The sequence below is a fragment of the Meriones unguiculatus genome (assembly GCF_030254825.1).
Source record: "Meriones unguiculatus strain TT.TT164.6M chromosome Y unlocalized genomic scaffold, Bangor_MerUng_6.1 ChrY_unordered_Scaffold_25, whole genome shotgun sequence".
Lineage (NCBI taxonomy): Eukaryota > Metazoa > Chordata > Mammalia > Rodentia > Muridae > Meriones > Meriones unguiculatus.
Window position 1 is genome coordinate 5,509,136 of NW_026843710.1, and position 5,482 is coordinate 5,514,617.

The window sequence follows — 5,482 nt, forward strand, 5'->3', positions numbered from 1 at the left end:
CAGGTGATTTTATTAATGACTTCTTGAAAGAAATTCCTGAACTAAGATTCTTGGACAAGAAAAGTCATTCCTTGGTTGTGTGCTATCAGCTGTCCATATTGAGGCATGTAGGGCTGCTCACCCTTTCCCACAAGCATGCTGGGTCCTACAAAGTGGTCAATGAGTAACCCTCCTGTTCCTGGGGTTTACAATTATACCTGGGCTTCAGGACAGAGAAATGGGTCCATGCTGTATGCATAGGACACAAGAGCAACTGTGTTTCCTTCAGTGGTGGTCCAAACAATCCCTCTAAAGGTAGTTTTAGTGCCAGGACTGCTTGTTCAGAGGGATCTTTTCTCCATTTTCACAGTCATTGTATAAGTTGTCACCATATATTTTTACTGATTATGTGGAAATTTTATAAAATATACAATACACACCTTTTTAATTGTTCCTATGTTCAAATTCCTACCCATGTGTTAGCATAAAAATATTTAAAATAGATCAATTCTAGAATGTGTTGTTCATGTACTCATTGGAATATGATCAGAGTCTAATATTGTCCAAGTGTCTTAAAGATAACTGAGTTCATCCATGTTGTACCCTGCAACCACCTCCAAGAGAAAGCCATCAGTCCTGAAGAGGTCTATACTTCATCCTCTTCTTGATCACAGTTTTTCTTGTGTATTTATTTATTATGATTTGTTTCCTTTATATCCCCTCTGCTGCCCCACCTTCTTCTCCTTCCAGTACCACCCTTCTTCTAACTATATGCCCTTTCGTTCCCTGATAGGGGAGTTCCTCCTCACCCTTCTATCTTAACCTAGCTTGTCAGGTCTCATCAAGGTTGGCTGGATCAGCTTTCTCTGTAACCAAATTCTCATGTCATTGTTCTCTTTGTGTCCTCGATTACCTCTACTTAGGGCACTCTTCATGCCTCCTCTCCTGCAGGCTTCCCAGATCTCTGAGGAAGGGAGAATTTCATAGGGAAATCCCATTTAGAGCTGGGAGTTTTAAGGTCTCTCTGTGCATAATATCAGGCTTTGTGTCTCTGTATTCATTCCCATCTCTGTGGATTCAAGAATATGGCATGGATCTATCAGCTGAGGGCAGAGAGCAACATATTTAAATAACAACAGCCTGAGTTGCTGTAAAATTAAATTAGGATGCCTGGCACAACAACTCAATTAACTGCTACCCAAAACTATTATTGGCACACTGGTTGGATCACAATAGATGGCCTATTGGAGGTTTATCCCCCACTATTAGGAGATCTCCTAATATGTGAATACATAATATATTTCTCTTTCTGCATTTTAAGTACTTCATGCAGGATAATTTTTCCTGTTTCTATCCATTTGGCTGAAAATATAATTTTCTTAGCTGAATAATACTCCATTATAGAAATATTCCAAAATTTTCCAAAAGGAGATTGTCAGTCCTCTTCTTTAGACCTTAGAAGTTGCTGGGACTTTAATCATTGTATTGAATTAAAAACTATCAGGATAACTATGTTCTTTTAGTTAGAAGTCCCCCATCTTCTTCCACTTCCTGATGATTTGAAGTGCAATGTTCCCATGAAGCTCTTTAGTTACATGTGTTTTCCGCAGTAAGGAAATGTCTGGGAGAGGTTAGAAGTTATGGCCGTGTTAGATAAGATAATTCCTATTGGAGATATATTACAGGAGGGTGTGCTTTGAAGTTGATATGCCAATGATAGTGACCAGATGTAATTGATTCTCTGTCAATTTATATCTTACTTTTTGTTGGTCTCAGTCTCTCTATTTCTGTATCTGTCTCTCTAGCTCTTTCTCTCTCTGTCTCCTTCTCTTTGCCTGGCACATATGGTTCACTGTGAAAAGCTCTCAGTTTAGCTGAAGTACTATAACACGATGACTGCTTGATGACATGGAAACCTTGATGGCCTTTGTAAAAATATGAGCAAGTTCCCAATTAAATGCTCTTTGTTCAAAGATTTGCCTTGGTCAGGGACCATTTTCTTTTTCTTTTTTTTTTTCTTGTGATAAGGACTTGATTTCTTTTTTTTTAATTTTTCATCAATTACACTTTATTCATTCTGCATCCCCCCATAAGCCCCTCCCTAATCCCCTCCCAATCCCACCCTCCCTCCTCCCTCTGCATGCATGCCACTCCCCAAGTCCACTGATAGGGGAGGTTCTCCTCTCCTTTCTGATCTTATTCTATCAGATCACATCAAAAGTGGATGCATTGTCCTCTGCTATGGCCTGGTAAAGCTGCTCCCGCCCCAGGGGGAGGTGATCAAAGAGCAGGCCAATCAGATTATGGCAGAGGCAGTCCCTCTTCACATTACTATGTAACCCATTTGGACTCTGAACTGCCCTGGGCTACATCTGTGCAGGGGTTCTGGGTTATCTCTATGAATAGTCCTTGGTTGGAGTATGAGTCTCTGGGAATTTCCCTATGTTCAAATTTTCTTGTTCTGTTGCTCTCCTTGTGGAGACGCTGTCCTCTCCAGCTCTTACTATTTCCCAGTTCTTACATAAAATTTCCTTCAATCTGCCCAACAGTTGCCCATCAGACTCAGCATCTGCATTGATAGTCTGCAGGGCAGAGGCTTTCAGAGGCCCTCTGTGGTAGGTTCCTAGGTTGTTTCATGTTTTCTTCTTCTTCTGATGTCCCTCCTCTTTGCCTTTCTGGATGGGGATTGGACATTTTAGTTAGGGTCCTCTCTCTTGCTTAGTTTCTTTAGATGCACAGATTTTAGTGGGTTTGTCCTATGTTGTATGTCTACATGAGTGAGTATATACCATGTGGGTCCTTTTGCTTCTGGGACAACTCACTCAGGATGATCCTTTCCAGGTCCCAACATTTACCTACAAATTTCATGATTTCCTTATTTTTCATTGCTGAGTGATATTCCATTGTGTAGATGTACCACAATTTCTGCATCCATTCTTCAGTTGAGGGGCATCTGGGCTGTTTCCAGCTTCTGGCTATTACAAATAAAGCTGCTACAAACATGGTTGAGCAAATATCCTTTTTGTGTGCTTGAGCCTCTTTTGGATATATGCCCAGGAGTGGTATGGATGGATCTTGAGGAAGTGCTATTCCTAGTTGTCTGAGAAAGCGCCAGATTGATTTTCAGAGTGGTTGTACAAGTTTACATTCCTACCAGCAGTGGAGAAGGGTTCCCCTTTCTCCACAACCTCTCCAGCATGTGTTTCCACTTGAGTTTTTGACCTTGGCCATTCTCATGGGTGTAAGGTGAAATCTCAGGGTTGTTTTGATTTGCATTTCCCTAATGGCTAGTGAGGTTAAACATTTCTTTAAGTGCTTCTCTGCCATTCGATATTCCTCTACAGAGAATTCTCTGTTTAGCTCTCTTCCCCATTTTTTAAGTTGATTACTTGGTTTGCTGCTTTTCAGCTTCTTTAGCTCTTTATATATACTGGATATGAGTCCTCTGTCAGATAAAGGGTTGGTGAAGATTCTTTCCCAATCTTTATGCGGTCGCTTTGTTTTGATGATGGTGCACTTTCCTTTGGAGAAGCTCTTCAGTTTCATGAGGTCCCATTTATTGATTGTTGCTCTTAGAGCCTGTGCTGTTGGTATTCTGTTCAGGAAGTTTTCTCCTGTACCAATGAGTTCTAGGGTATTTCCCACTCTTTTTTCAAGCTGATTTAATGTGTCTGGTTTTATGTTGAGGTCTTTGATCCACTTGGACTTCAGTTTTGTGCAGGGTGATAAGTATGGATCTATTTTCATTTTTCTACATGTAGACATCCAGTTGGACCAGCACCATTTGTTGAAGATGCTATCTTTTTGCCATTGAATGGTTTTGGCGTCTTTGTCAGAGATCAGGTGTCCATAAGTGTGTGGGTTTATTTCTGTGTCCTCTGTTCAGTTCCATTAATCCACCATTCTGTTTCTATGCCAGTACCATGCAGTTTTTAAAACTGTTGCTCTATAGTACAGCTTAAAATCAGGGATGGAGATACCTCCAGAAGATCTTATATTGTAGAGGATTGTTTTAGCAATTTTGGGTTTCTTGTTATTCCATTTGAAGTTGAGAATTTTTTCTTTCCAGGTCTGTAAAGAATTGGGTTGGTAATTTGATGGGCATTGCATTGAATCTGTAGATTGCTTTTGGTAAGATGGCCATTTTTGCTATGTTAATCTTTCCAAGCCATGAGCATGGGAGATCTTTCCATCTTCTCATATCTTCCTCTACTTCTTTCTTCAGAGATTTTAAATTTTTTTCATACAAGTCTTTGACTTCCTTGGTTAAGGTTACTTCCAAGTACCTTATGTCATTTGTGGCTATTGTGAAGGGTGTTGTTTCCCTAACTTCATTCTCAGCCCTTTTGTCTTTTGTATACAGGAGGGCTACTGATTTTTTTTGAGTTAATTTTGTATCCGGACACTTTGCTGAAGGTGTTTATCAGCTGTAGGAGTTCCGTGGTAGAGTTTTTGGGGTCATTCACGTATACTATCATATCATCTGCAAATAGTGATAATTTGACTTCTTCCTTACCAATCTGTATCCCCTTGATCTCCTTCAACTGTCTTATTGCTCTAGCAAGGACTTCCAGAAATATGTTGTAGAGATATGGAGAGAGTGGGCAGCCTTGTCTTGTCCCAGATTTTAGTGGGATTGCTTTAAGTTTCTCTCCATTCATTTTGATGTTGGCTATAGGTTTGCTGTATATTGATTGCCTTTACTATGTTTAGACATGTGCCTTGTATCCCTGATCTCTCCAATACTTTAAACATGAATGGATGCTGGCTTTTGACAAAGGCTTTTCAGCATCTAGGGAAATTATCATGTGGATTTTTTCTTTCAGTTTGTTAATATGGTGGATCACATTGATGGATTTCCGTATATTGAGACACCCCTGCATACCTGGGATGAAGCCTACTTGGTCATAGTGCATAATATCTCTGATGTGTTCTTGGATTCGGTTTGCAAGTGTTTTATTAGGTATTTTTGCATCAATGTTCATAAGGGAGATTGGCCGGAAATTCTCTTTCTTTGTTGAGTCTTTGTGAGGTTTAGGTACCAAGGTGACTGTGGCTTCTTAGAATGAGTTTGGTAATGTTCCTTCTGTTTCTATTTTGTGGAATAGTTTGAAGAGAATTGGTGTTAGCTCTTCTTTGAAGGTCTGGTTTAATTCTGTGCTGAAGCCATCTGGTCCTGGGCTTTTTTTGGATGGGATACTTTTGATAACCGCTTCTATTTCTTTGGGGGATATAGGTCTATTTAGTTGATTTACCTGGTCCTGATTCAGGTTTCGTAAGTCAAATCGATCAAGAAAATTGTCCATTTCATTTAGATTGTCAAATTTTGTGGCATATAGACTTTTGAAGTAAGTCCTAATGATTGTTTGGATTTCCTCAGTGTCTGTAGTTATATCCCCATTTTCATTTCTGATTTTGTTGATTTGGATGGTGTCTCTCTGCCTTTTAGTTAGCCTGGCTAAGGGTTTGTCGATCTTGTTGATTTTCTCAAAGAACCAGCTCT